Genomic DNA, 9,277 nt, shown 5'->3' with positions numbered 1-9,277 from the left:
TACGTTTAATAATTAATTTTAAAACTAAAGGAAATCTAGGGTAAGTTTGAGAATTCTGTAACTGGGGATTGCAGAGTTTAAATGTCTTTTAAAGGAAATGTGATTTGGCTAGTACATCACATTACTCATAAGAGGTATTTGAGGGGACTATGGCACTGCCTTTTCTTCACCTTTTACCTTCTACCTGAATGCTAGAACCTGCCCTGATTCCATTAATAAAGCTGGAATTGAGTTAAGCAGTGATGCCACCACCTCCTGCCCTGTATTCTAATCACTATCCATACTGGTGTTATTGCTTATGTAATATTCATGAAAGTTCCATTCTAAACCAGACATAGCTTCAGAGTCTTTTTTTTAGAAAACAAGAGACAAGAAAGTTCCAACTGCATTCTTCTGCATGTTTTTTCCAGTTATGCCTGTAACTATGCATGCTATGTGTGAGATGGACAATCTAAAGCCTTAGATGTTTCATTAGAGATGACACTATAAAATCATCAGCATTAATTAAACAAAAAGGGGGAATGTGGCAGCAGCACAGGATATCATGAGATTTCATTGCCCTGAATATACTTAAATCTGCCCTTCATAAAAAAAAGATAATTTTTAAATGATAAAATTTGGAAATCGCTTCTTACATTCCACGTATGTTCAACCATATTTAGCAAGAAAACATACCTACTTGTGTGATGTGATTTCAGGGATCTCAACCTGTCCTCTGGCTCTGCCATAGTGCTTCAAATTCCTTCCCTAGGTCTCTCCTTAAGGGATTTCTGGAAAATGTGCATTATACTGGATGATTCTAGAGAAATAGCAAATAACTCAACATATTCAGTGGGATGACCCAGCCTTTGTTATCATGTATATCAGTCCCTTATTCTTCAAAGTTATTTCAGGTTTTCACTTTTGATTCGTGCAGCAGGTCTATAAGATAGGTATGGCAAATATTATTCTTGTTGTGAAACAAGGCAGGATTGGGGATATTTTGTCATTTTTGTAGCTTGGAAAATGTTCATGTTTGTGTGTGTTAAAGCATGATTAAAGAGTGGTTTTCTTTCTTGATTTATCACAGTCAACAGAATGGCCTTGCCTAAGGTTGGTGGTCTATGAAATTATTTATGTTCAACAGGTTAAGGGCAAGACCTGGCTGTGAATGCCAGGGAAGCTCCTGATTTGGGGGGCAGCTTTTCCTTTCCTCACTGTGGAACTGCTTTCCTAACAAGGGACATATCCAGATTTAATTCTTGAAAATATTTTCTAAGTGCTAGGGTCTAACCCTCTATGGGATATTTACCTATTATTTCATTAACTATTAACCAAATTTCTATATTTATGCAAGGGCTCATTTAATTTTTTCCAGTAAAGATACTTCCAGTACCTTTATTTTTCCTACAACCTCGACACAATTAACTCTCTAATTTACTCAAATTGATATATTTATATAAATACACACAATTAAAATTTTATATGCAACACATGGCCTTTATTACAGAATTTAACCTTTTAAGGTAGTTTATAATCATTGCAAGGTATCCTCTGCTTTTCCGGTTGCAAGGACAAACCACTTCCATTAAGTATTTTACATAATACTGAAGTCAACTTAATGATGAGCCCTCCTCTTTGTAAGTGAAAAAGCCCCTCAATCCTGTCCTAAAAAATCGTTAACCCTGCACCACTATCAAATTCTTTTCAAATTTCAGCCAATGGAGCACCAAAAATAGATTATGGGTAACTCAGTCTTTCTTCAAAGCCATTCAAGGCTGACCTTTCAAAGGAAGACACAGGTTTCTCATTAAACTTTGTTTTAATGGGTCTCAAAATTCTGCGACAGATTTTTGGTCAAGTTGTTTCTATTTTAAAACTGCTGATAGTTTTTTAACTACTACTGATAGTTATTTTAAAAGCTAACAACTTAAAACAATCACACAAAAACAAATGATCCACAAAACTGTCCTTTCCTTCTGAAGGTTTTATGGTGCATTGTTATCAATAACCAGTCTTTCACCATTAAACTTGAGACAAACAGTTCTGATTCTTCCCCCACTGATTAAGACTAGGGTGGCAGGAGTTATAAATAATATTTATTTAGTCTTCTGAGCTTTCTGGACAGACTTGGTGACCTTGCCAGCTCCAGCAGCTTCTTGTCCATTGCCTTGATGAGCCCACAGCAACTGTCTCATATAACAAACAGCAAAACGACCCAGAGGAGGATAGTCAGAGAGTCTCTCAAAATACATGGGCTTGCCAGGAACCATTTTAATGATGGCAACATCACCAGATTTCAGGAATTTGAGGCCAGCTTCCAGCTTCTTACCAGAATGGTAATCAATCTTCTCCTTCAGCTCAGCAAACTTGCAAGCAATGTGAGCTGGGTGAAAATCCAGCACAGTGCATAGCCAGCTCTAATTTGGCCTGTATGATTCAGAATAATCTCCTGAGCAGTGAAGCCAGCTGCTTCCATTGATGGTCATTATTGCCATCATCAGCCACAGCACCACGATGAAGAGCTTTTATGACACATTCTTGACATTGAAGCCCACATTGTCCTCAGGAAGAACTTCATTCAAAGTTTCATGATGCCTTTCAACAGACTTTACTTCAGTTGCAATGTTGACTGGAGCAGAGGTGGCCACCACGCAGTTTGCGAACACCAGTCTCTGCTCAGCCAACAATTTTGTAGAAATCTTGGAGAAACAGACGCAAGTGTTTGTCAGTTGGACAAGTAGGTGGCAGGGTACAATCCAGAGCTTCCAGCAGTGTGGCACTGACATCTTTGCAGGTGACTTTCCATCCTTTGAACCAAGGCATATTAGCACTTGGTTCCAGCATGTTGTCAACATTCCAACCAGAAATTGGCACAAATGCTATTGTGTTAGGGTTGTAGCCAATTTTCTTAATGCAGATGCTGACTTCCTTAACAATTTCCTCAAATTTCTTCTGGCTATACGGTGGTTCAGAGGAATCCATTTTTTTAACACCAACAATTAGTTGTTTCATACCCAGAAGGGCACACTCACAAGTCTGCCCATTTTGGGAGATACCAACTTCAAATTCACTGACACTGGAAGCAACAGTCAGCATGAGATGTGCCTATAATTATGCTATTGATAAAGTCTCTGTATATTGGAGCAGCAAGGATGGTCACATTATACTTGCTGATCTCAAATTTCCATAGGAGAATGTCAATGGTGATACCACACTCACATTCAACTTTCAGGTTATCCAAGACCCAGGTATACTTAAAGAGTCCTTTACCATCTCAGCAGCCTCCTTCTGAAATTTTTTTGATGGTTCTTTTGTCAATTCCACCACTTGTGTAGATCAGCTAGCCAGTAGTGATGGAATCTATGTGCCCAAATCAATGTTATCAATAACAATGTTCATATGAGTCTTTTCCTTTCCCATTTTGGCTTAAGGTACAGTTAATGGCTTTAACAATGATTTTCAATAGTATTGTTTTTCACATTTCACAGATGGCAGAAATAGAATTGGGCAGGGAAAGTCTTTCAAACAGGATGCTGATAAGTCACCTGTGAAAGAAAAGGTAGGACAAGGCAGGGCTGGACAGGGAGAGCCTCAGATTCAGATGCAGATCTGATAGTTCTCTTCAATTCAATGGGTCATTCAGAGCCCATTGGAAGAAATGGTCCTAGGAACCCTTCCATACCTACTCATTGACTGAGCTTTTCTCCAGAAAGAGCTTGACCTCAGCTCAAAAGCTTTGCTGGATGCTGAAGTTGCTGCAGCTGGAGGCTGTTAGCTAACTATCCTCCTTGCAGCTGAATGCAAGTTCTTTCTTGACTCATTTTGTTTAGTGGATATTTGAATACTGGAAAACAAGTAACCAAGATAATCAATTCAAATATCATAGCCACTCTAGAAAGAGATATTCTGATGAATTGCCAGTTAGACCACCAGAGCAGCACAGGTGCTGTTCACACCTCTCCCCACAGGACTATTAGGACCCTTGAGGCCAGGAGCTGTTTTCCTTATTCCGCCTGGCACTAATAGAAAATTGATCAAAATACTTTTCTTCTTTCAGACTCAGGTGCACTAAAACAGGTCAATGTTTTTCGCCAGCTCATGGTATACTGGCAATACTGGTCCATACCAGGCTTTCCTTTAGTTCATCTCCTCTCACATACTGCCTATCCCCACTCACAGTCCCCTCAAACCCCATGAGGCATCTACTTTAGCATATTTTTCACATGAGCTGCTATTTGACATTATAAGAAATTATCAGTATTTTATCATTAATTTTCAAACTATGTAATGATTATTTAGACTTAAATGTATGCTTGAAAACTATCATTACATAATTAGAAAACTATATAATGTCTTACAAATATATATGCATTTATTTTTAATATGAATTTTATTGAAATGCACCATACATACTGAAAATCATAGGTGTGCAGCTCAATGAATTCCACAAAGTGAGCACATCCATCATGCAGACCAAAAAGCAGAGCGTCACCAGCACCTACCAGAAGCTCCACCCTGTCCTGCCACTCCCCCTCCCCAAGCAAGAATAATTACAATCCTGATTTTTAATACTTCAGATTGATTTTGCCTGTTTGGGGACTTTTTATAATGGAATCACATGGCACATAGTCTTTTGAGTCTGATTTCTTTCTTTCAACATAATATTTGTGAGATTCATCCATATTATTGCGTATAGTTGTAGTTTACTTACATTTATTGCTGTTTAACATTCCTTTGTACGTATATATCACAACTTATTTATCTAGTCCACTGACCTGGACATATGTGTCGTTTTGGGGTGTCTCCTTGAACATTCCTGTACAAACCTTTAAGTGAACGTATATATGTGGTGGGTTTTTTTGTTTTGTTTTGTTTTGTGGTTGTTGTTGTTGTTTGGTATGGGCAGGCTCCGGAAATCGAACCGGAGTCTCCAGCATGGCAGGTGAGAATTCTGCCATTGAGCCACCGCTGCACTGCCTTATATATGCATGTTCATCGTCTATATATCCAGAAGTGGAATTGTTGAGCCATAGGATGTGTGTATGTTCAGTTTGATTAGAAACTGCAAGACAGTTTTCCAAAGTTATTGTATCAATTTACATTCCTGTCAGCGGTGCATGGGCATTCCATTTGTTCCAAATGACCACCAAAACTTGGTATTATCTATCAGTTTCATTTTTGTCATTCTTGTGAGTCTGCAGTGGGCTCAGTTGTGGCTTTATGTTTCCCTGATGGCTAGTGACATTGGTGGTTTTAAACATTTATTGGCTATTGAGTATTCTCTTTTGTAGAGTGCCTGCTGAACTCTTTTGCTCATTTTTCTTTCTCTTTCTCTTTCTGTATTACAGTTTATTAAAAATAACAATTTATAGGAAAATAATTTCCTTAAATATTTTTACAGTTTTTTTTGAGTCACACTTCTCAATGCACATGGCAGCATCTATGAAAAAAGAAATTTGCCCATTTTTTTTCAATTGACTGTTTTGTCTTCTGCCTATTAATTTATGTTCACGTGCTTTTAAATATGCATAAATAAAATTGCATTTGAATCTCATTCCATTTCTTACTTTTTTCTTTAAACACTATGATTTTGCAAGTTCTCTATATTGTGTTATGGACTGACTTTTCTATTCCAATGCAGTCGCTTTACTTCTTCCCTTAGGTTGCCTCCAACTTGTTGCTTGCATAAACAGCACAGCAATGAATATCCTTTGCAAGTATGCCTTTGTTTATCTCTGTGAGAGTTTCTTTGACTATTTTATACTCAGATGTGAGCTTGCTGGGTTGGAGAGTATTGTCACATGTAGTTTTACTACTGGATTGCTCTCTGAAACAACTGCACAATTTGTCACTCCCACCACAATGCACGAGGGTTGCATCTGTCTCCTACCTTTGCCAGTAGATGATATCACTTAAGCCTTTAATGCTTGACAAAATGATGAGTAAAAAGTGGAATTTCCTCGTTATTTCATTAGCATCTTCTTAAGGACTAGTGAGGATGAGCGCTTTAGCCATTCTGTTCCCCCCTTTGTGATTTGCCTTTCCATATCCTGTCATTTTTCTTTTTAATTTTCCTCCTTTTTCTTAATTTTCAAAAGTTTCTTACATAGAATAAATATTAATATTTTGTCAGTATTGGTAATATCTCATCCCAACATGTTATTTAGATGTTAGCTTTGTCTATGGGGTCAAAAATATTCAATTTTGCTTAAATTAGTCAAAACCATTGGTTTGTACTGCCTTTAATGTTTGAAGTTATGAGATCTTGGCTATGAACCCCAGAAATCAACAAGAGCTCTGTAGTTTTATTTTTCATAATTACATCTGGAATACAGTTTTTAAGGCTGTGTGCAGGGTACACCTTTATTTTTTTCCATATTTCCTGATTGATTATAGCATCCCTGACATATTATAAATATCCATATAGACATGGCTCTATTTCTGGGATCTCTAGTCCTGTACTAGTACCACTAAAAGAGTGAATCTCTGCTCATTGCTTTTCCTTTGCTATTTATAGATATTTATCAGCTTATGTAAATTTTAAAATTAGTTTACTCTCTCCCAAATAGATCCTACTGGTTTTGTCATTGGAATCACTTTGAATCTATAGATTAATCTGTGGCAAACCAACATATTTACAACCTAGTATATTTTTTATCCTTGGCCTTTGTAAACTGTAAATGGGAATTGTGGCTGTTTATGGCTTAGAGAGCACAGAGGTCATGAACAAAACATGGATTTCAGAGTTATGGAGTCAGGCAGACCAGGAACCAAATTACAGGCTCTCTCTTCACTGGCTGTTGGTGAGTAAAGATCCCTTAATCTCTTGTGCCCTCAATTTCTTCAACTCTGGAATATATCCAATATCTATCCCACAAATGAGTTGGTATATAAAATGCATGGCACATTCCTTTTTCTTAGATTTTCTCCTAAGAGTCAGTCCTACACAAATAATTTAGTTCTTTCATTCTCCAACATCTTTGATAAAAGTAGATTCATCTTCAATAGTCTCACCCCCACATCCACAGTCTTCTCTCTTTTTACTTTAGAATGAGAAAATAAAATTCATTTTAATTTCAAAAGCCACAAATTGTTGCCTCCTTATCCCTATTATCCTAGCTCACTCAAGTAATAAATCCTCAGGCCTGCACACAGACGCCCAAGGCCTTAGCCAGGCGCGTGTCACAACTGCATCAGTACAAAGTTCCCTTTCTTCTTCACCCCAAAGAGAAGTCCCTGTGTATGCTGTATTCTTAGTCGTGCATATAATCACACTCCCTATTTCATGTACATGTAAGGAGTATCCCAGTTATACTTTATTACATTGTTCTTTTTAATTCTGTCACTAATTTTTCAAGTTGCAATTATATGTTCATGTTAGTTTGTGTGCGTGTGTGTGTGTGTGTTTTCACATGCTGTATGGTGGGGTCACATTTCATTCTTTTTCCATGTGAGTGGCTAGTTATTGCAGCACCATTTGTTGAATTTTGTTTGTTTGCTTTTGTTGGTTCCTTTGTTTGGGAAGTACATGGGCCAGGGATAGAACCAGCATCTCCTGCATAGCAGGCAAGAATTCTACCACTGAACTACCCTCACGCCCCCTAGTTTATGTGATATTTGTCTCTCTCTCCTCCAACAAACTGTAAGTTCATGAAATCAGGGAGCTAATTACATCATTCATCATCGTATGATCCCTGCACAGAGTATGTTTCATAAAAATGTGCTGAATGAATGAATGAGATTTTTTGTTAATTGTATGTCTATGTCTTAGGACTAATTTATTGCCAATTATATAAAGAATTATCTCCATTTGCAAACTTTAGAAATTGATTTCCCTTTTTTGTATGTATCCATTTAGTCAATGAGACCCTTTAGGTTTTTCAATGATTTTAAATGATGAAGCAAAATCCGGAAATTCTGCATATCACAGCTTCAATAGAAATTAATATTCTCCTTCAATACCACTTTTCTTAAATGAAATATAATCATAAAGTATAACTCTACACACAGAGCAGGTATTCAATATTTCTTATTGAGCAAATAAGTAAAATTATCATTAAAATTTAGACACTAAAGTTGGGATTATTGCAAGGGAGTAACAGCAAAGGGTAAAGAAAAGAAAAACTTTGAATTGTGGGTAATTAACTGGATACCAAGGAAACTGTTATGATTCCAGGAAATGTAGATGAGATGGGATGCATGGGCCCACCCTTTTCCTAGACTGTGTCCTGCCTTGTAATGTGTTAGTACAAATACTAAAAAAAAAATCCCCAGCACACATGAATACACTGTGCTCGTTCATGCACAAAATCTCCTCTATTAAAGCTCACATGGTTGTAGCATGGGACTACAAGGGAGCCGGATTTTTAGGGACCCTAACTGGTAGAATTTGTATTTGAAAGTCTGTGAATGCCAAGCTACGGGGGCCTGGTGAAAAGAACTGCAGTGTTCTCCTGAGAACCCCTAAGTTCCCACACCGTCTTAGTTATGGAGGTCACTATAGCAACATCTGTGTACATCACTGTTCCAGTGTGGATAGGCTACAGCTGCTGAGCCCTACCAGGGACCCATCACACCCTGTCTGGCTGCACATTAAGTCACAGTCTTATTCCAAGCTTCTTGGAATCATGAGAATCTCTGAGCCCTTAAGATCATCCCAGGAGAAATAATTAAAGACACACTGACTTGGGTAGCATATGGGACAGCAGTATGTCATTAGCTATTTTATGATTCTAGAGTGACAGTCATTTCAGAAGGCAGCCAGCTGCACCTGAGAGGCGGGGTGCCACTGAGTGGCCCTGAGGAAAATATACTCACAATGATGTCCCAGACAAAGTTCCCACAGCCAAGGAGGCTGGGCAAAGCCCTATGGTGCCAGGTTATTAATCATACTTTTTTTGTTAGGGGCCATAGAACTTTCCCAAGTGTCTATCTTAAAGTAAGCGATGTAGGTTATTCCTCAAGTATCTGGGTAAATGCCTCGGTGACTGTTCACTTCTGAAAGTATTGGAATACAATTTAGAAAATATACATATAAAGATACCCAGTGGAACAAAATAGCTCCACGTATGTTTTTCATGGTCTGCCAGGTCTAATCTACCACATTATCTATCACTGAAGAGAAGAATATTGGGAAAGTTTTCATTTCTCAGGAACTAATGATTTCCTAAGTACCAGGTCTCTTATACTCAAATGTCTAGTTGTGAAGACCTCTATTTTTGAGTGTATATGTTCAGCCTGTGCCCTGAGCAAGAGCACCACTTCTAAGAGTACACCATTCTGCATTAACGTGTGA

At 37.8% G+C, this 9,277-nt stretch overlaps 1 pseudogene; it reads right to left on the bottom strand.

Moving 5' to 3' along the window:
- Positions 1-2,078: 2,078 nt before the first annotated feature.
- On the bottom strand, positions 2,079-3,402 carry LOC143667978 (elongation factor 1-alpha 1 pseudogene; annotated as a pseudogene).
- Positions 3,403-9,277: the final 5,875 nt, after the last annotated feature.

Source organism: Tamandua tetradactyla, chromosome 24 (genome assembly GCF_023851605.1).
Source record: "Tamandua tetradactyla isolate mTamTet1 chromosome 24, mTamTet1.pri, whole genome shotgun sequence".
Lineage (NCBI taxonomy): Eukaryota > Metazoa > Chordata > Mammalia > Pilosa > Myrmecophagidae > Tamandua > Tamandua tetradactyla.
The sequence above is the reverse complement of the archived record's forward strand: the minus strand, read 5'-3'. Positions and strand labels throughout refer to the sequence as shown.